Below are 23,152 nucleotides of genomic sequence, written 5' to 3' on the forward strand. Positions count from 1 at the left end.
AAGTTAGCAACAACTCCGGCTCAGGCTCTCTTAAAAGGATAGTTCGGGTGTTTTGAAGTGGGGTTGTATGAAGTACTTATCCATAGTAGGTGTATTACTTACAGTAGATGACGGTCGGCGTGTCCCCAGCATCGAGAAACAAACAGGTGTACCAACACCAGAGCAAAGCAATACAGTGCTATGGACGGGGACAACAGAAAAAACTATTTTAGCCACTTAAAAGAAAGGCTCACCTGAAAAGAATCAATATCCATTTCAGTGAACGCTATATTTAGAATATTATTGAAGATCCTTGTTTAATATACTTCGCTTAGCTCAAAATGGAGAAAAGAGATCTGGTCTCTGAGGTCTACAAAGTGTCACAGTTTGTCAAACTGTGGCAGCAGGCTGACCTGGAATATGTTAGGTTGTAATTTAGCATAAAAATAAATGTTCTTACCACAGCAGAAGTAAATAAATCTACCTTCACCAAGGACAGGTTCTCATTCAGACACCAACCTGAACAGCTTGAATGTGGTGAGTATTGTTTGTAAAACAACAGAGCATCAATTCGCTACACAGTATCACACCACGAAGTGTGGACATCAATACAGGCATGTTTGTAGACCCATACAGAACACAGCTGTACCACAGCTTTCACACTTCATTGTTTCAATCGACATGATGACGTTTTTCTGGGAAGAAAGTCTCTACAGAAGAGGTTGTGGTCGAGTTTGAGTTTGGCGGATCAGACAATGCTCATATGAGTAATTTTTTGGAATAGCCATACACTATAGGTTATTTTGGTAGGCATTGATAATTGACCTATTCAAATACAACAACTTGGTGGAACTGGAAGTTTCTGCTCACTCTGCACTGTACACAAAACATGCATTTTATCCCACATCATTGCCTAATTGGAGGATTGTCTACTTCTGGTACTTGTGCATCAGAATCTCCAAGTTTAAAACAACCCTGATTAAATATACTGTCAACCTACAAAGCCACTACTGCAAGTATTGCTAGGCTGAAATCTACCGTGTGAATAGCAACACCTCAGTTATACGCCAGGGTATAGTGGGGTTTGTCTTATTGTATGTGTTATCAAGTGATCACATAGGAAAGATCAGAATAGCACAAATCTTTACACCAATAGAAAACAACCACAGAAGAAAATGTTCCACTCGACTGGCCAATCACCATTTACCCCCTTACTCCTTTGACGGAAAAGTCTGCGCGGGGCATGATATCCGTTGGTAAGACCTGTTTCACTGTCTTTTATCTCTCGGTCATCATCAGACATGGACGGGCTGCACATTTTTCTTGTCGTTCTCTTAGGTAATTTTTTTTTTTTAATACTAATTATGGATGATTCACTTACAATTTTATTTTGAGAATAATTCAGAAAACATTCTCATTGTTGTTGTGTTGAGCAGGAACCTGCACCTGCTGTAATGTGAAACCCTGCAACACAGGGCATATTTCAATCTGCTTTTAAAATTGTGTTTGTATTACAGGAGTTGTATCCTGCAGTCATGATTCAATTTCTGGATCAGTGTTGGAGGCGACAGTCAGACCAGGAGACAACATCACTCTCTACTGTGACTGTAAATCATCAACTGGAGTAAGCATTGTGTGGTTCAGGAACTGCTCTCATGAGAACCAGCCTTCTCTTGTCCTTACAGTAATACGCCGTTCATCGACGGACAATGACCCTGATTTTAATCTGAAGATTCTCCCTCGTTTTCAATTTGTGAGCAACTATTCTTCTGAATCCTATGACCTGCTGATCATGAACATCACTAAGTATGATGAGGGCCTCTACTACTGTGGAACTGAACAGACAACAGTGGAAGTTAAAACATGCATTACTTCCAGACATGTTTACAGCTATGGCAATGTCACAACAAGGATCCTATTCGGTAAGTATGCTGGTCTGACTTTGAGCCTGCAAGATCGGTGTGACTGCAGTAAATGTAATAATTTGACTAAATCATCATACAGTAGGGCTGGGCAATATATCAATATAATATTGATATTGTGATATGAGAATCGATATCGTCCTAGATTTTGGTTATCGAAGTATTGTGATACGTAATGTGTTTTCCTGGTTTAAAGGCTACGTTACAGTAAAGTGATGTAATTTTCTGAACTTATCAGACTGTTCTAGCTGTTTGCCTTTACCCACTTAGTCATTATATCAACATTACTGATCATTATCTATCAAAAATCTCATATATCGAGGTATTTGGTAAAAAATATGGTGATATTTGATTTTCTCCATATCACCCTACAGTAATAAAATGTGCCCAGATATTGTGCATTTATATTAATGATCAAAAGGGTGAACCATCATGAAGTCTACCACACAACAGCACATATAAAATAACAAGATGTGTGTCAACAACTGCCAATAAGAAGTGAAATAGTGTATAATGGTTTATACAAATAATTCTTCCCAAATCTGAGACTGCATGCATCTGAAGTGTTGTAAGTCATACTTAAATGTGCACCCAAGATTTTCCATATGTATTTTTATGCATAGTGAGTTTTGGGATAATTTTACATTCGAAATCTGAGACTCAAACAAGGTGAAAGGTTGCACACTGCACTTAATTCTGGAAAGATCTGAAAATCTGATAAACCAGAAACATTATTCAAATCAGAATGGATATTTCTTTAAATTCTGAAATGGGGCCAAAGTTGAAAAGTCCACCAACCAGGCAGGGTCAACACTGAGCATCAGTGTATCATAGAGTGTCATTTTTTTTCTCTCAATGAAAACATGAGTTATCCACAAAATCCACTGAAATTAATCTAAATCCAAAAGCATTTTTATTCTTGGAGTTCCTGGGATCATGGAACAACTATTACACTTATACCCACATATGCATAGAACTTTGTTCAGGAAAATGAAAAACAAACATGTTGGCATTTTGGTATTGTGGTGAGATCAGAGTTTAATGAAGCTAATCGGCACAACTTTGTTTTTGATTCAGAATCCAGTGAGACTCATCACAATGAGACTCAACGGGACTGTGGTGTTTGTTGGAGTCTGCTGTACTCTCTGTGTCCAGCTTCTGCTGTTCTCTCCTCTCTCCTCTCCTCTCTTCTGGTTTATCACCTCTGTCAGAAAAAAGGTAACTACTGTATATCTCTCTCTTTGAGCTTAACTTGTTAATGTCAGAAATATCTGATAATCTAGAAAATTAATCTAAATCACAAAGGAACCTGGATTCAGATGAGTCTCTTCTTTTTATCTGTGTTTGAGTTTGGGTGTACCATGCTGTAGTGATGTTGTATTGATTTCTGCAGCTAAAGAACCTCCAGCTGATCAGCAAAGACCTCACACAAGACTGAATCAGGTAGGTGAAACAGTAAAATAGAAAGAATCATGGTAATAAATCAGTACACGATCACGATTCTAAACAACAAATGTCAAATTTTAGGATGAAGATGTGTGTTATGCTGCACTGGAAATCCGTCCAGCATCACAGAGACCAAAGAAGAAGAAAACCCAGAGTTCTGACTTCAGCACCTATTCTGCCATCAATACTTCTAGGATGTAGAGAGTCTACAACAAAAGACATGACTAGAGACTAGGGATGCTAATTTTGAATTTTTTTACTAACCAATAACCAACCCTTGTTAACCAATTATTAACCCTTTACTGACAACATTAATGCGTCATATTCAGCGGTGCTATTTTTAGTGCCTAACAAGCCGCCCAGCTGCAACGAAAAGCCGATGCACAGACAAGTTAAATCCATCATTTATCGCCAGCTGCAGTGTATATGCAAAACAGACAACTGGGGACTCAGTTGTCTGTTTTGCTATCTAGTTGAGAAATGAGTAACATTTGTGGTGAAGAGCGCTAGCATTATTACCTACGTGTGTAACATCGGTACCCAACAACGGCGATAAGAGACATCGTCATAAGTCACGTGACTGTAAGGCATCTACACCAGCGTTGCTGTCGTGACTGGTAATAAATTGTATAATGATGAACTGTATAATTTATTCGTAGGCACACGTATAGACCATTCTGTCACTTATCTTCCCCCCATTTAAAGCTGAGCAACAATCATCATCTATGTGTATCTATATGTATGAAAATCTGTATGCAGAAAATAGTTATTTCTTTATTTGCTTTTTTTGAAGGTGGAAAGCAAAGATGTTTTTGAAAAGTTTATACTAAACTCTATTTCTAATTTCCTTACACAATTTATAATAAATAAAATAATTTAAAAAAAACTCAGATAGAAAACCTGTTTGTTGTTGTTGATTACAATTCAGCTTCAGATTCACTTTTTTGATTGAAATCAATCCTTAACATTTCATAATGGCTGTGATGGCTGCTTGACCGTAACAAGACATGATTGCTGTTTTCAGGCAATTTCCTGTTTTTATCTCAAGTTAGCCATCAGCCCTGACCCTACATCAGTAGAGTTTGATACAACTCCAAATATTATAATTTTTGTGAATTTTTTTTAACACTATACCATGGGAAAAAGTTTAACCATACACTTCTAGTACAGCTATTTTCGTGCTGGGAAAGAATCGGTCTGTGTGATGAATCAAATTACCGCATTAGCACCAGTGCAATGCGTGTGTGAGACAGAGCCACTTGTTCGTTTGAGCGACATCACAACCATAAAACATACCGGTAATTCAAATAAACCCAAGTCAAGTTCCCGTGTCTTGCCAGCCACCTGCTGGTTAAAGTGAAGGGGGTTAGCCCCAAAGTTAGCAACAACTCCGGCTCAGGCTCTCTTAAAAGGATAGTTCGGGTGTTTTGAAGTGGGGTTGTATGAAGTACTTATCCATAGTAGGTGTATTACTTACAGTAGATGACGGTCGGCGTGTCCCCAGCATCGAGAAACAAACAGGTGTACCAACACCAGAGCAAAGCAATACAGTGCTATGGACGGGGACAACAGAAAAAACTATTTTAGCCACTTAAAAGAAAGGCTCACCTGAAAAGAATCAATATCCATTTCAGTGAACGCTATAATTAGAATATTATTGAAGATCCTTGTTTAATATACTTCGCTTAGCTCAAAATGGAGAAAAGAGATCTGGTCTCTGAGGTCTACAAAGTGTCACAGTTTGTCAAACTGTGGCAGCAGGCTGACCTGGAATATGTTAGGTTGTAATTTAGCATAAAAATAAATGTTCTTACCACAGCAGAAGTAAATAAATCTACCTTCACCAAGGACAGGTTCTCATTCAGACACCAACCTGAACAGCTTGAATGTGGTGAGTATTGTTTGTAAAACAACAGAGCATCAATTCGCTACACAGTATCACACCACGAAGTGTGGACATCAATACAGGCATGTTTGTAGACCCATACAGAACACAGCTGTACCACAGCTTTCACACTTCATTGTTTCAATCGACATGATGACGTTTTTCTGGGAAGAAAGTCTCTACAGAAGAGGTTGTGGTCGAGTTTGAGTTTGGCGGATCAGACAATGCTCATATGAGTAATTTTTTGGAACAGCCATACACTATAGGTTATTTTGGTAGGCATTGATAATTAACCTATTCAAATACAACAACTTGGTGGAACTGGAAGTTTCTGTTCACTCTACACTGTACACAAAACATGCATTTTATCCCACATCATTGCCTAATTGGAGGATTGTCTACTTCTGGTACTTGTGCATCAGAATCTCCAAGTTTATAACAACCCTGATTAAATATACTGTACGTCCTACAAAGCCACTACTGCAAGTATTGCTAGGCTGAAATCTACCGTGTGAATAGCAACACCTCAGTTATACGCCAGGGTATAGTGGGGTTTGTCTTATTGTATGTGTTTTCAAGTGATCACATAGGAAACATCAGAATACCACAAATCTCTACACCAATAGAAAACAACCACAGAAGAAAATGTTCCACTCGACTGGCCAATCAGCACTTACCCCCTTACTCCTTTGACGGAAAAGTCTGCGCGGGGCATGATATCCGTTGGTAAGACCTGTTTCACTGTCTTTTATCTCTCGGTCAACATCAGACATGGAGGGGCTGCACATTTTTCTTGTCGTTCTCTTAGGTAATTTTTTTTTTAATACTAATTATGGATGATTCACTTACAATTTTATTTTGAGAATAATTCAGAAAACATTCTCATTGTTGTTGTGTTGAGCAGGAACCTGCACCTGCTGTAATGTGAAACCCTGCAACACAGGGCATATTTCAATCTGCTTTTAAAATTGTGTTTGTATTACAGGAGTTGTATCCTGCAGTCATGATTCAATTTCTGGATCAGTGTTGGAGGCGACAGTCAGACCAGGAGACAACATCACTCTCTACTGTGACTGTAAATCATCAACTGGAGTAAGCATTGTGTGGTTCAGGAACTGCTCTCATGAGAACCAGCCTTCTCTTGTCCTTACAGTAATACGCCGTTCATCGACGGACAATGACCCTGATTTTAATCTGAAGATTCTCCCTCGTTTTCAATTTGTGAGCAACTATTCTTCTGAATCCTATGACCTGCTGATCATGAACATCACTGAGTATGATGAGGGCCTCTACTACTGTGGAACTGAACAGACAACAGTGGAAGTTAAAACATGCATTACTTCCAGACATGTTTACAGCTATGGCAATGTCACAACAAGGATCCTATTCGGTAAGTATGCTGGTCTGACTTTGAGCCTGAAAGATCGGTGTGACTGCAGTAAATGTAATAATTTGACTAAATCATCATACAGTAGGGCTGGGCAATATATCAATATAATATCGATATTGTGATATGAGAATCGATATCGTCCTAGATTTTGGATATCGAAATATCGTGATATGTGTTGTCTTTTCCTGGTTTTAAAGGCTACGTTACAGTAAAGTGATGTAATTTTCTGAACTTATCAGACTGTTCTAGCTGTTTGCCTTTACCCACTTAGTCATTATATCAACATTACTGATCATTATCTATCAAAAATCTCATATATCGAGGTATTTGGTAAAAAATATGGTGATATTTGATTTTCTCCATATCACCCTACAGTAATAAAATGTGCCCAGATATTGTGCATTTATATTAATGATCAAAAGGGTGAACCATCATGAAGTCTACCACACAACAGCACATATAAAATAACAAGATGTGTGTCAACAACTGCCAATAAGAAGTGAAATAGTGTATAATGGTTTATACAAATAATTCTTCCCAAATCTGAGACTGCATGCATCTGAAGTGTTGTAAGTCATCCTTAAATGTGCACCCAAGATTTTCCATATGTATTTTTATGCATAGTGAGTTTTGGGATAATTTTACATTCGAAATCTGAGACTCAAACAAGGTCAAAGGTTGCACACTGCACTTAATTCTGGAAAGATCTGAAAATCTGATAAACCAGAAACATTATTCAAATCAGAATGGATATTTCTTTAAATTCTGAAATGGGGCCAAAGTTGAAAAGTCCACCAACCAGGCAGGGTCAACACTGAGCATCAGTGTATCATAGAGTATCATTTTTTTTCTCTCAATGAAAACATGAGTTATCCACAAAATCCACTGAAATTAATCTAAATCCAAAAGCGTTTTTATTCTTGGAGTTCCTGGGATCATGGAACAACTATTACACTTATACCCACATATGCATAGAACTTTGTTCAGGAAAATGAAAAACAAACATGTTGGCATTTTGGTATTGTGGTGAGATCAGAGTTTAATGAAGCTAATCGGCACAACTTTGTTTTTGATTCAGAATCCAGTGAGACTCATCTCAATGAGACTCAACGGGACTGTGGTGTTTGTTGGAGTCTGCTGTACTCTCTGTGTCCAGCTTCTGCTGTTCTCTCCTCTCTCCTCTCCTCTCTTCTGGTTTATCACCTCTGTCAGAAAAAAGGTAATTACTGTGTATCTCTCTCTTTGAGCTTAACTTGTTAATGTCAGAAATATCTGATAATCTAGAAAATTAATCTAAATCACAAAGAAACCTGTATTCGGATAAATCTCTTCTTTTGATCTGTGTTTGAGTTTGGGTGTACCATGCTGTAGTGATGTTGTATTGATTTCTGCAGCTAAAGAACCTCCAGCTGATCAGCAAAGACCTCACACAAGACTGAATCAGGTAGGTGAAACAGTAAAATATAATGAATCATGGCAATAAATCAGTACACGATCACGATTCTAAACAACAAATGTCAAATTTTAGGATGAAGATGTGTGTTATGCTGCACTGGAAATCCGTCCGGCATCACAGAGACCAAAGAAGAAGAAAACCCAGAGTTCTGACTTCAGCACCTATTCTGCCATCAATACTTCTAGGATGTAGAGAGTCTACAACAAAAGACATGACTAGAGACTAGGGATGCTAATTTTGAATTTTTTTACTAACCAATAACCAACCCTTGTTAACCGATTATTAACCGTAAACTGACAACATTAATGCGTCACATGCAGCGGTGCTATTTTTAGCGCCTAACAAGCCGCCCAGCTGCAACGAAAAGCCGATTCACAAACAAGTTAAATCCATCATTTATCGCCAGCTGCAGTGTATACGCAAAACAGACAACTGGGTCTCAGTTGTCTGTTTTGCTATCTAGTTGAGAAATGAGTAACATTTGTGGTGAAGAGCGCTAGCATTATTACCTACGTGTGTAACATCGGTACCCAACAACGGCAATAAGAGACATCATCAGAAGTCACGTGACTGCAAGGCATCTACACCAGCTTTGCTGTCGTGACTGGTAATAAATTGTATAATGATGATTAATGATGAACTTTATAAATAATTCGTAGGCACACATATAGACCATTCTGTCACTTATCTTCCCCCATTTAAAGCTGAGCAACAATCATCATTATCTATGACTGATATGTGTGAAAATCTGTATGCAGAAAATATAGTTGTTTTTTTATTTGCTTTTTTTGAAGGTGGAAAGCGAAGATGTTTTTGAAAAGTTTATAATAAACTCTATTTCTAATTTCCTTACACAGTTTATAATAAATAAAATAATTTTAAAAAAACTCAGATAGAAAACCTGTTTGTTGTTGTTGATTACAATTCAGCTTCAGATTCACTTTTTTGATTGAAATCAATCCTTAACATTTCATAATGGCTGTGATGGCTGCTTGACCGTAACAAGACATGATCGCTGTTTTCAGGCAATTTCCTATTTTTATCTCAAGTTAGCCATCAGCCCTGACCCTACACCAGTAGAGTTTGATACTACTCCAAATATTATAATTTTTGTGAACACTAGACCATGGGAAGAAGTTGAACCATACACTTCTAGTACAGCTATTTTCGTGCTGGGAAAGAATCGGTCTTTGTGATGAATCACATTACCGCAGTAGCACCCGTGCAATGCGTGTGTGAGACAGAGCCACTTGTTCGTTTGAGCGACATCACAACCATAAAACATACCGGTAATTAAAACAAATCCAAGTCAAGTTCCCGTGTCTTGCCAGCCACCTGCTGGTTAAAGTGAAGGGGGTCAGCCCCAAAGTTAGCAACAACTCCGGCTCACGCTCTCTTACAAGGATAGTTTGGGTGTTTTTAAGTGGGGTTGTATGAAGTACTTACCCATAGTAGGTGTATTACTTACAGTAGATGACAGTTGGCGTGTCCCCAGCATCGAGAAACAAACAGGAGTACCGACACCAGAGCAAAGCAATACAGTGCTACGGACGGGGACAACAGAAGAAACTATTTTAGCCACTTAAGAGAAAAGCTCACCTAAAAAGAATCAATATCCATTAAACTGTACGCTATATTTAGAATATTTTCACCACTTTATCTTGCCATCAGACAGCCCTTTCCTTCTCCTTTCTGACGGGAAACTGAAGTAAAGGTGAAACTCTCTCCAAAGCCAGCAGGCTCAGATGACAAAAACAGTATAGATACGTTTCACCTTCAGTTCAGGTTGCCGTTGGAAAATATTCTAAATAGTACACTTAAATTGATATAAATTTTTTTAGGTGAGCCTTTTTTTAAGTGGCTAAAATAGGTTTTTGTGCCGTCCCCGTCCACAGCACATTATTGCTTTGCTCTGGTGCCGCTGCTCCTATCAGTTTCTCCAAACTGGGGGCACGCCGACCGTAATCTACTGTTAAGTAATACACCTACTATGAATAAGTACCTCATAAAACCCCACTTCAAAACACCCGAACTATCCCTTTAAGGTGGGCTGATCTTTAAGGTGGACCAGCTATTCTCCTCTCTGTTAGCTGTTTAACTGATAGCAATAATCGGTCAAAATTCGTATAGTCGGTTAACGGTTAAACAGTAAATTATCAATGAACAGCTCTATTACAATCAAATACGAGTAGAATACTACCGGCTATACACCAATATGAGTTCGGTGAAGTAATGACCCTTCCTTCTCTTACAGGTTCCCTGGTCAAATTGATGGTTCAAACTAAGGTACCGCCTCCCGAGCAATAATAGTTTAGGATGATGGGGTGTCACCAATTAGATTTCAGGTTTGGCCCAGGCCACTCCCTGCACACACCCCTGTTTTAACCTGCAAATTTTCCATTTAAACTTCTGAATGGATGTAAAAGCCTCCAGTGATAGTTTGTCATTGTAGATCTCAAATGGAAAAAACCTGATTGCCCTTCCAAAGAAGGGATTATTATATCTTCAAAATTAATTTCAAAAGTGGAGTTAAAATCAATAATTAATTATTTCTGAAGATCCTTGTTTAATATACTCGCTTAGCTCAAAAAGGGAGAAAAGAGATCTGGTCTCTGAGGTCTACAAAGTGTCACAGTTTGTCAAACTGTGGCAGCAGGCTGACCTGGAAGATGTTAATTTGTAATTTAGCATAAAAATAAATGTTCCTACCACAGCTGATGGAAATAAATCTTCCTTCATCAAGGACAGGTTCTCATTCAAACACCAAACTGAACAGCTTGTATGTGGTGAGTATCGTTTGTAAAACAACAGAGCATCAATTCGCTGCACAATATCACACCACGAAGTTGGACATCAATACAGGCATGCGTAGACACATACAGAACACAGCTGTACCACAGCTTTCACACTTCATGGTTTCCATCATTTCACCTCATCAGTCCTCTGAGCTGATGGGTGCTATAAGAAACTATGAAAATGTAGATGTGACCGATGATGACGTTTTTCTTGGGAAGAAAGTCTCTACAGAAGAGGTTGTGGTCGAGTTTGAGTTCGGCAGATCAAACAATGCTCATATGAGTATTTTTTTGGAACAGCCATACACTATAGGGTGTTTTGGTAGGCATTGATAATTGACCTATTCAAATATGACAACTTGGTGGAACTGGAAGTTTCTGCTCACTCTACACTGTACACAAAACATGCATTTTATCCCACATCATTGCCTAATTGGAGGATTGTCTACTTCTGGTACTTGTGCATCAGAATCTCCAAGTTTATAACAACCCTGAGCAAATATACTGTACGTCCTACAAAGCCACTACTGCAAGTATTGCTAGGCTGAAATCTACCGTGTGAATAGCAACACCTCAGTTATAAGCCAGGGTAAAGTGGAGTTTGTCTTATTGTATGTGTTATCAAGTGATCACATAGGAAAGATCAGAATAGCACAAATCTTTACACCAATAGAAAACAACCACAGAAGAAAATGTTCCACTTGACTGGCCAATCACCACTTACCCTCTTACGTACTTCCTTTGACGGAAAAGTCTGCGCGGGGCATGATATCCGTTAGTAAGACCAGTTTCACTGTCTTTTATCTCTCGGTCATCATCACACATGGACGGGCTGCACATTATTCTGGTCGTTCTCTTAGGTAATTTTTTTTTAATACTAATTATGGATGATTCAATTACAATTTTATCTTGAGAATAATTCAGAAAACATTCTCATTGTTGTTGTGTTGAGCAGGAACCTGCACCTGCTGTAATTTGAAACCCTGCAACACAGGGCATATTTCAATCTGCTTTTACGATTGTGTGTGTATTACAGGAGTTGTATCCTGCAGTCATGCTTCAATTTCTGGATCAGTGTTGGAGGCGACAGTCAGACCAGGAGACAACATCACTCTCTACTGTGACTGTAAATTATCAAGTGGAGTATACATAGTGTGGTACAGGAACTGCTCTCATGAAGACCAGCCTTCTCTTGTCCTTAAAACTAATGAAGGTTCATTCAAGACTATGAAGATTCTCCCTCGTTTTCAATTTGTGAGAAACTTTTCTTCTGAATCCTATGACCTGTTGATCATGAACATCACTGAGTCTGATGAGGGCCTCTACTACTGTGGAACTGAACAGCCAAGAGTGGAGGATAACAAATACATTACTTGCAGAGATGTTTACAGCTATGGCAACGTCACAACAAGGATCCTATTCGGTAAGTATGCTGGTCTGACTTTGTGCCTGCAAGATCGGTGTGACTGCAGTAAATGTAATAATTTGACTAAATCATCATACAGTAGGGCTGGGCAATATATCGATATAATGTCTATATCGCGATATGAGAATAAATATTGTCCAAGATTTTGGATATCGAAATATCATGATATGTATTGTCTTTTCCTGGTTTTAAAGGCTGTATTACAGTAAAGTGATGTAATTTTCTGAACTTACCAGACTGTTCTAGCTGTGTGGCTTTACCCACTTAGTCATTATATCAACATTACTGATCATTATCTATCAAAAATCTCATTGTGTAAATATTTTGTAAAAGCACCAATATTGTTGCTATATCGATATCGAAGTATTTGTTCAAAAATATGGTGATTTTTGATTTTCTCCATATCGCCCTGCCGTATCATACAGTAGGAAAATGTGCCCAGATATTGTGCACTTATATTAATGATCAAAAGGGTGAACCTTCATGAAGTCTACCACACAACGGTGCACAGAAATTAATAAGACGTGTCTCAACAACTGCCAATCTAGAGTGAAATAGTGTATAATGGTTTATACAAATAATTCTTCCCAAATCTGAGACTGCATGCATCTGAAGTGTTGTAAGTCATTCTTAAATGTGCACCCAAGATTTTCCATATGTATTTTTATGTGTAGTGAGTTTTGAGATAATTTTACATTCAAAATCTGAGACTCAAACAAGGTGAAAGGTTGCACACTGCACTTAATTCTGGAAAGATCTGAAAATCTGATAAACCAGAAACATTATTCAAATCAGAATGGATATTTCTTTAAATTCTGAAATGGGGTCAGAGTTGAAAAGAATCTACCAACCAGGCAGGGTCAACACTGAGCATGGGTCTTGGCAGAACAAACAGTCATGTCAAAGCAGTATAATTTTTTTCTCTCAATGAAAACATGAGTTATCCACAAACTCCACTGAAATTAATTTAAATCCAAAAGCGTTTTTATTCTTGGGGATCCTGGGATCATGGAACAACTATTACACTTATACCCACATACGCATAGAACTTTGTTCAGGAAAATGAAAAACAAACATGTTGGCATTTTGGTATTGTGGTGAGATCAGAGTTTAATGAAGCTAATCGGCACAACTTTGTTTTTGATTCAGAATCCAGTGAGACTCATCTCAATGAGACTCAACGGGACTGTGGTGTTTGTTGGAGTCTGCTGTACTCTCTGTGTCCAGCTTCTGCTGTTCTCTCCTCTCTCCTCTCCTCTCTTCTGGTTTATCACCTCTGTCAGAAAAAAGGTAACTACTGTATATCTCTCTCTTTGAGCTTAACTTGTAAATGTCAGAAATATCTGTGATAATCTAGAAAATTAATCTAAATAACAAAGAAACCTGGATTCAGATGAGTCTTTTCTTTTGATCTGTGTTTGAGTTTGGGTGTACCATGCTGTAGTGATGTTGTATTGATTTCTGCAGCTAAAGAACCTCCAGCTGATCAGCAAAGACCTCACACAAGACTGAATCAGGTAGGTGAAACAGTAAAATATAATGAATCATGGCAATAAATCAGTACACGATCACGATTCTAAACAACAAATGTCAAATTTTAGGATGAAGATGTGTGTTATGCTGCACTGGAAATCCGTCCGGCATCACAGAGACCAAAGAAGAAGAAAACCCAGAGTTCTGACTTCAGCACCTATTCTGCCATCAATACTTCTAGGATGTAGAGAGTCTACAACAAAAGACATGACTAGAGACTAGGGATGCTAATTTTTGAATTTGTTTTACTAACCAATAACCAACCCTCGTTAACCGATTATTAACCCTTTACTGACAACATTAATGCGTCACATGCAGCGGTGCTATTTTTAGTGCCTAACAAGCCGCCCAGCTGCAACGAAAAGTCGATTCACAAAAAAATTAAATCCATAATTTATCGCCAGCTGCAGTGTATGCGCAAAACAGACAACTGGGTCTCAGTTGTCTGTTTTGCTATCTAAGTGAGAAATGAGTAACATTTGTGGTGAAGAGCGCTAGCATTATTACCTACGTGTGTAACATCGGTACCCAACAACGGCGATAAGAGACATCGTCAGAAGTCACGTGACTGCAAGGCATCTACACCAGCGTTGCTGTCGTGACTGGTAATAAATTGTATAATGATGATTAATGATGAACCGTATAATTAATTCGTAGGCACACGTATAAACCATTCTGTCACTTATCTTCCCCCCATTTAAAGCTGAGCAACAATCATCATCTATATGTATGAAAATCTGTATGCAGAAAAATATAGTTGTTTCTTTATTTGCTTTTTTTGAAGGTGGAAAGCAAAGATGTTTTTGAAAAGTTTATACTAAACTCTATTTCTAATTTCCTTACACAATTTATAATAAATAAAATAATAAAAATTAACTCAGATAGAAAACCTGTTTGTTGTTGTTGATTACAATTCAGCTTCAGATTAAATTTTTTGTTTGAAACCGATCTTTAACATTTCATAATGGCTGTGATGGCTGCTTGACCGTAACAAGACATGATCGCTGTTTTCAGACAATTTCCTGTTTTTATCTCAAGTTAACCATCAGCCCTGACCCTACACCAGTAGAGTTTGATACAACTCCAAGTATTATCATTTTTGTAAATGTTTTTAACACTAGATTATGGGAAGAAGTTGAACCATACACTTCTAGTAGGGCTGTTTTCGTGCTGGGAAAGAATCGGTCTGTGTGATGAATCAAATTACCGCAGTAGCACCCGTGCAATGTGTGTGTGAGACAGAGCCACTTGTTCGTTTGAGCGACATCACAACCATAAAACATACCGATAATTCAAATGAACCTAAGTCAAGTTCCCGTGTTTTGCCAGCCACCTGCTGGTTAAAGTGAAGGGGGTTAGCCCCAAAGTTAGCAACAACTCCGATTCAGGCTCACTTAAAGGGATAGTTTGAGTTTTTTTAAGTGGGGTTGTATAAAGTACTTATCCATAGTAGGTGTATTACTTACAGTAGATGACAGTCGGCGTGTCCCCAGCATCGAGAAACATAAAGCAGTACCGACACCAGAGCAAAGCAATACAGTGCTATGGACAAGGAACAGCAGAAAAAACTATTTTAGCCACTTAAAAGAAAGGCTCACCTGAAAAGAATCAATATCCATTTAAGTGGACGCTATATTTAGAATATTTTCACCACTTTATCTTGCCATCAGACTGCACTTTCCTTCTCCTTTCTGACGGGAAACTGAAGTATAGGTGAAGCTCAGATGACAAAAACAGTGTAGATATGTTTCACTTTCAGTTCAGGTTGCCGTTGGAAAATATTCGAAATATAGCGTACACTTAAACTGATATAAATTTTTTTAGGTGAGCCTTTTTTTAAGTGGCTAAAATAGGTTTTTGTGCCGTCCCCGTCCACAGCACAGTATTGCTTTGCTCTGGTGCCGCTGCTCCTATCAGTTTCTCCAAACTGGGGGCACGCCGACCGTAATCTACTGTTAAGTAATACATCTACTATGAATAAGTACCTCATAAAACCCCACTTCAAAACACCCGAACTATCCCTTTAAGATGGGCTGATCTTTAAGGTGGACCAGCTATTCTCCTCTCTGTTAGCTGCTTAACTGATAGCAATAATCGGTCAAAATTCGTATAGTCGGTTAACGGTTAAACAGTAAATTATAAATGAACAGCTCTATTACAATCAAATACGAGTAGAATACTACTGGCTTGACACTAATGTGAGTTCAGTGAACTGAGAGTGAGCTCTGTCTACTTCTGGTACTTGTGCATCAGAATCTCCAAGTTTATAACAACCCTGAGCAAATATACTGTACGTCCAAAAAAGCCACTACTGCAAGTATTAATAGGCTGAAATCTACCGTGTGAATAGCAACACCTCAGTTATAAGCCAGGGTAAAGTGCAGTTTATATTGAAACATCAGAATACCACAAATCTTTACACCAATAGAAAACAACCACAGAAGAAAATGTTCCACTTGACTGGCCAATCACCACTTACCCCATTACATACTTCCTTTGACGGAAAAGTCTGCGCGGGGCATGATATCCGTTACTAAGACCTGTTTCACTGTCTTTTATCTCTCGGTCATCATCACACATGGACGGGCTATACATTTTTCTGGTCGTTCTCTTAGGTAATATTTGTTATACTCATTTTGGATGATTCAATCATAATTTGATTTTGAGAATAATTCATAAACATTCTCATTGTTGTTGTGTTGAGCAGGAACCTGCACCTGCTGTAATGTGAAACCCTGTAACACTTTGCATATTTCAATCTGCTTTTACAATTGTGTTTGTAGGAGTTGTATCCTGCAGTCATGATTCAATTTCTGGATCAGTGTTGGAGGCGACAGTCAGACCAGGAGACAACATCACTCTCTACTGTGACTTTAAATTATCAAGTGGAGTATACATAGTGTGGTTCAGGAACTGCTCTCATGAAAACCAGCCTTCTCTTGTCCTTAAAGTAAAACGCCGTTCATCGACGGACATTGACGCTAATTTTAAGCTGAAGATTCTCCCTCGTTTTCAGTTTGTGAGAAACTATTCTTCTGTATCCTATGACCTGCTGATCATGGACATCACTGAGTCTGATGAGGGCCTCTACTACTGTGGAACTGAACAGACAACAGTGGAGGATAAAGAATTGACTACTTCCAGACATGTTTACAGATATGGCAACGTCACAAGGATCCTATTCAGTAAGTATGCTGGTCTGGCTTTGTGCCTGCAAGATCGGTGTGACTGTAGTAAATGTAATAATTTGACTAAATCATCATACAGTAGGGCTGGGCAATATATCAATAAAATATCGATATCGTGACATGAGACTACATATTGTCCTAGATTTTGGATATCGAAAAATTGTGATATGTGTTGTCTTTTCCTGGTTTTAAAGGCTGCATTACAGTAAAGTGATGACATTTTCTGAACTTACCAGTAGGGGTGTAACGATTCATCTACTATATCGATATATCGATTTATATTCCTACATCGATAGGTACTCGGCAAGTTGTCCTTCACGGGAGACGTATATCGATATAAAATCGGTTTTAAACGCAAAAAACGATTGTATCGATATTAAGGATTTGCACCTTGTATTTAAGGATGACAAACGTTCTATGAAAGTGTTTTTAAGCACTTGTATTAGTAAAGAAATGTTAAACGTAACTCCGGTTCTCCAGACATGCGCCAGCTCTGCCCTCTGCAGCACGAGCGCGCATCCATCACGTGCATGCGGAAGTACGGAGCACCGGACTCCTCCTCTCTCAGCCTTACATAGCGGCTGCAGGGAGATGAGCAGCGCTCTGCATGAGACGGGGGCCTGTCGTCTTCACCCACAGGCGGTTTCCCCTTGCACTGTCGGTTTAGCATTCAGAGAAATTGATTTTCCTTTCCCCGTCATGATATCTACTGTATGTGAACGCAGCATCAGCCTCATGTATCCAGCCAGAGAGCAGACGGTCCACGAGGTGAATTATCACAATGGGAGTAAAATAAAAAACAAAACAGAAATTCAACTAACGTCCAACATAGTTTTAAAATGTTTTCCCGTATGTTTTCATGTTTGAAAAGACCCTGAATGAACACTGTAGGTGGACTACTTGATTACTATAATCAGATTATTTAAACAGCGTTTTTATAGGAATGATTAGTGTCCCAAGCTGTTTGATCACTATAAGCGGTTGATCACTGTATTATTGCTCTACAGTTTATACTAAAACTGAGGACAGAAGCAGCAGGTTAAACCACTGCACATTTAACTTGAATAGAAGTTGTTTGATTGTATTTTGTGTTAAATATTGCACTGCCTTGTATCTTGAGAACTGAATCATTAGGTCCTGCAGTTGCACTTTTCATTATTTTCAAATAAAATGGTGTGTATATTTGCCATTAATCGTTGTTTACTTGTTTATATCCATAATTAATTTATCCCTGATTCCCTCACAAGAAAAACTTTGAGTAATCCTGACCTGCACTGTCCAGTATCCAGCTATTTATTTCACAGTCACACTGATTGAATTTTTGGCAAAAAAAAAAGTTACTGTATCGATTTAAAATCATTGAATCGTATCGTATCGCTCTAGATTAGCCAAATATCGTCCTGAATTGTATCGGAACCATGGAAATCATATCGTATCGTATCATTGTAAAGATGTATCGTTACAGCTGTTCCAGCTGTTTGCCTCTACCCACTTAGTCATTACATCCACATTACTGATCATTATCTATTGAAAATCTCATTGCGTAAATATTTTGTAAAAGCACCAATAGTCAACCCTTCAATATTGTTGCAATATCGATATTGAGGTATTTGGTCAAAAAATATGGTGATATTTGATTTTCTCCATATCCCCCTGCCATATCAAACAGTAGGAAAATGTGCCCAGATATTGTGCATTTATATTAATGATCAAAAGGGTGAACCATCATGAAGTCTACCACACAACAGTGCACATAAAATAATAAGATTTGTGTCAACAACTGCCAATCTAGAGTGAAATAGTGTATAATGGTTTATACAAATAATTCTTCCCAAATCTGAGACTGCATGCATCTGAAGTGTTGTAAGTCATCCTTAAATGTGCACCCAAGATTTTCCATATGTATTTTTATGCGTAGTGAGTTTTGGGATAATTTTACATTCGAATTCTGAGGCTCAAACAAGATCAAAGGTTGCACACTGATCTGAAAATCTGATAAACCAGAAACATTATTCAAATGAGAATGGATATTTCTTTAAATTCTGAAATGGGGCCAAAGTTGAAAAGTCTACCAACCAGGCAGGGTCAACACTGAGCATGGGTCTTGGCAGAACAAACAGCAATGTCAAAGCAGTAAAAAATAAAACTTTACTCAATGAAAACATGAGTTATCCACAAACTCCACTGAATTTAATTTAGATCCAAAAGCATTTTTATTCTTGGAGTTCCTGGGATCATGGAACAACTATTACACTTATACCCACATATGCATAGAACTTTGTTCAGGAAAATGAGAAACAAACATGTTGGCATTTTGGTATTGTGGTGAGATCAGAGTTTAATGAAGCTAATCGGCGCAAATTTGTTTTTGATTCAGAATCCAGTGAGACTCATCACAATGAGACTCCACAAGACTGTGGTGTGTGTTGGAGTCTGCTGTACTCTCTGTGTCCAGCTTCTGCTGTTCTCTCCTCTCTCCTCTCCTCTCTTCTGGTTTATCACCTCTGTCAGAAAAAAGGTAACTACTGTATATCTCTCCCTTTGAGCTTAACTTGTTAATGTCAGAAATATCTGTGATAATCTAGAAAATTAATCTAAATCTCCAGAAACCTGGATTCAGATGAGTCTCTTCTTTTGATCTGTGTTTGAGTTTGGGTGTACCATGCTGTAGTGATGTTGTATTGATTTCTGCAGCTAAAGAACCTCCAGCTGATCAGCAAAGACCTCACACAAGACTGAATCAGGTAGGTGAAACAGTAAAATATAATGAATCATGGCAATAAATCAGTACACGATCACGATTCTAAACAACAAATGTCAAATTTTAGGATGAAGATGTGTGTTATGCTGCACTGGAAATCCGTCCAGCATCACAGAGACCAAAGAAGAAGAAAACCCAGAGTTCTGACTTCAGCACCTATTCTGCCATCAATACTTCTAGGATGTAGAGAGTCTACAACAAAAGACATGACTAGAGACTAGGGATGCTAATTTAGCATTTTTTTTGTAACCGATAACCATCCCTTGTTAACCGATTATTAACTGTTAACTGACAACATTAGTAGGTCAAATTCAGCGTTGCTATTTTAGTCCCTAACAAGCCGCCCGGCTGCAACGAAAAGCCGATGCACAGACAAGTTAAATCCATCATTTATCGCCAGCTGCAGTGTATACGCAAAACAGACAACTGGGTCTCCAGTTGTCTGTTTTGCTGCGTGCATTGTCGTGGACACATGCAGCCACTTTCCCAGTAAGAGTCTTCACCGCCTCATTTAGTTTAGCTGTGAGGCGGTCAGCGTAACGTTAGCGAGTGTCCAACAAACCACGTGTGTTTGTGCTACGTTCAGAGATGTAGCGTTGCTGGTGGCTTCGTGCCCGCCGTTGTCACACACATACAGTCTGTCAGCCTGGTGTAATGTTAGCGAGTGCCCGACAAACCCTGTATGTGTGGCAGCGGTGAGTGTGGGGTTGTCGGTGGCGTTATAGATGTGAATGTAGCAGCGCAGTGTGTGTACAGTGTATTTAGTCTGTGAATAAATGCTACAACTCCTCAAGCCAAGTTCCTGTATCTTGCAACTCCGGCTCAGACTTACTTGAGGTGGGCTGTTAAGTGGACCAGTTACTCTCCTTTAGGTGATAAGCTGCTCCTCTGAGTTTAGCTCAGCTTTATATTTCATTTTCAATATTTCTTTTAACCGTTTAACCAATAGCATTAATCGGTTAAAATTCTTAATGTTGGTTAACGGTTAAACGGTTAATTATTAACATCCCTACTAGAGACCATCTTGGGGCGTAAGGGGGGGGGGGCTTTTGTCCCTTGATCGGACCGTGCTCATCTTCAAACTCGACTTTCATTTTGATCTCAACTACACATCTGTAAAGTTTCGTGACTGCACGGTTGCGATGCTATCACGGTCACAAAATGTGTTCACAGACATAAACATCTGGCAAAGTACTCAAAACCGCCTCTGTTCAAGATGCAGTAGGTGTCACCAAGAACACATTTTGCCATGATGACACACACACACACACACACACACACCAAGTGAAAACAATAGATGCCTTGCAGCTCAGGTCACAACTGTGTCAAACGATTACTGTTGGCCGCCCCCGTAGTGGGTTCCAGGTTCAAGCCCACTCTCAAACTTGAACATGCTTTCTGTATGCTGTGCAGTGGGATGTGACAACAAAAAAGGAGACGCGAATATTTCATTCTATAGAGTAACGTTACCTAAAGAAGGAAACAGATATCAGAAATGGTTTGCAGCAATTAAGAGGGCAGAGTGGACACCGACTAAATGCAGTCACCTGTGCAGTGCAGACATTTTGTCTCAGGTCCCAACATAATATAAACTTCACTTTATACAGTTTATAAAGTCCGGCATCAGTTGCCGGAAAAGCTCAGGAGCGATTCCATAAGGATCACATCTCTGCGTACCTTTTCTGTTTTGTTTTTTGCTATCTAGGTGAGAAATGAGTAACATTGGTGGTGAAGAGCGCTAGCATTATTACCTGTGTGTGTTACATTGCTACCCAACATCGGCGACAACAAACATCGTCAGAAGTCACGTGACTGCAAGGCATCTACACCAGCGTTGCTGTTTCAACTGGTAATAAATTGTATAATAATGATAAATGATGAACCGTATAATCGATTCGTAGGCACACATATAGACCATTCTGTCACTTTTCTTCCCTCATTTAAAGCTGCGCAACAATCATCATTATCTATGACTGACATGTATGAAAATCTGTATGCAGAAAATACAGTTGTTTTTTTATTTGCTTTTTTTGAAGGTGGAAAGCAAAGATGTTTTTGAAAAGTTGATAATAAACTATAATAAATAAAATAATAATAAAAAAGTCAGATAGAAAACCTGTTTGTTGTTGTTGATTACAATTCAGCTTCAGATTCAATGTTTTGATTGAAATCGATCTGTAACATTTCATAATGGCTGTGATGGCTGCTTGTCCATAACAAGACAAGATCGCTGTTTTCAGGCAATTTCCTGTTTTTATCTCAAGTTAGCCATCAGACCCGACCCTACACCAGTAGAGTTTGATACAACTGTCAAGTATTTGTTATGTTGGAGCTCATTCTGCTACAGAGAATAAAATATATTTTATGTTAATGCTGATGGTGTAATCGTTATCCACAAAAGCTCCAGGTGAAACTCTCCTTACCTCTAGTGGAGGTTTTAAGTAATAAACCAAAAAGACCACTGGATGAGGTTTGACCCCAAGCTGTCCCGAACATGATCACAATGATGACGTTGAGTCTGAACAGTGTATATGATTTAAAGTTGCTAAATATGTATTTGGGAGCAGTAACGGTGCTAACAGCGCTAACTGTGAGAACAACCGCCTGAGTGCTGACAGAGCTAACAGTGTTAACCTGAGGGAGAACTGGAGGGTGGCAGCTACTCTTCCGCGATGAGCCACTTGTTCGTAAACTCACTTTTTATAATGCTTCATTGTGAACAACAAATCTGTGTCGAAATCGGCAGGATGAGAAGCTGGTTAACCGGATGTGCCATTGATTTACATTATGATGCGTTCAGGCTCTATTCAGTATTCTACTTGGGCGAAGTTAAATTATAACGTCAAATGATTTGTTCAAGTTAGGGCTGTCACTCGATTCAAATATTTAATCGCGATTAATCGCATGATTGTCCACGATTAATCGCAAATTTTTTTTTTTTTATCTGTTTAAAATGTACCATAAAGGGAGATTTGTCAAGTATTTAATACTCTTATCAACATGGGAATGAACAAATATGCTGCTTTATGCAAATGTATGTATATATTTATTATTGGAATCAATTAACAACACAAAACAATGACAAATATTGTCCAGAAACCCTCACAGGTACTGCATTTAGCATAAAAGATATGCTCAAATCATAACACGGCAAACTGCAGCCCAACAGGCAACATCAGCTGTCAGTGTGTCAGTGTGCTGACTTGACTATGACTTGCCCCAAAACTGCATGTGATTATCATAAAGTGGGCATGTCTGTAAAGGGGAGACTCGTGGGTACCCATAGAACCCATTTTTATTCACATACCTTGAGGTCAGAGGTCAAGGGACCCCTTTGAAAATGGCCATGACAGTTTTTCCTTCCCAAAAAT

The 23,152-nt window shown here is 38.6% G+C and overlaps 3 long non-coding RNA genes across 3 annotated transcripts; all 3 read left to right on the forward strand.

The window, feature by feature from the left end:
- Positions 1–2,932: 2,932 nt before the first annotated feature.
- LOC141765345 (uncharacterized) lies at positions 2,933–3,978 on the forward strand. The gene is made up of 3 exons (XR_012593454.1): positions 2,933–3,119; positions 3,295–3,344; positions 3,429–3,978. It is a non-coding gene; the product is annotated as an uncharacterized LOC141765345 (long non-coding RNA).
- Positions 3,979–7,669: 3,691 nt separating this feature from the next.
- On the forward strand, positions 7,670–8,496 carry LOC141765346 (uncharacterized). Its single transcript, XR_012593455.1, has 3 exons — positions 7,670–7,841; positions 8,017–8,066; positions 8,151–8,496. It is a non-coding gene; the product is annotated as an uncharacterized LOC141765346 (long non-coding RNA).
- A 4,736-nt stretch (positions 8,497–13,232) lies between these two features.
- On the forward strand, positions 13,233–14,250 carry LOC141765347 (uncharacterized). Its single transcript, XR_012593456.1, has 3 exons — positions 13,233–13,589; positions 13,767–13,816; positions 13,901–14,250. It is a non-coding gene; the product is annotated as an uncharacterized LOC141765347 (long non-coding RNA).
- The last annotated feature ends 8,902 nt before the right edge of the window (positions 14,251–23,152 follow it).

The sequence above is a fragment of the Sebastes fasciatus genome, chromosome 3, assembly GCF_043250625.1.
Source record: "Sebastes fasciatus isolate fSebFas1 chromosome 3, fSebFas1.pri, whole genome shotgun sequence".
NCBI lineage: Eukaryota > Metazoa > Chordata > Actinopteri > Perciformes > Sebastidae > Sebastes > Sebastes fasciatus.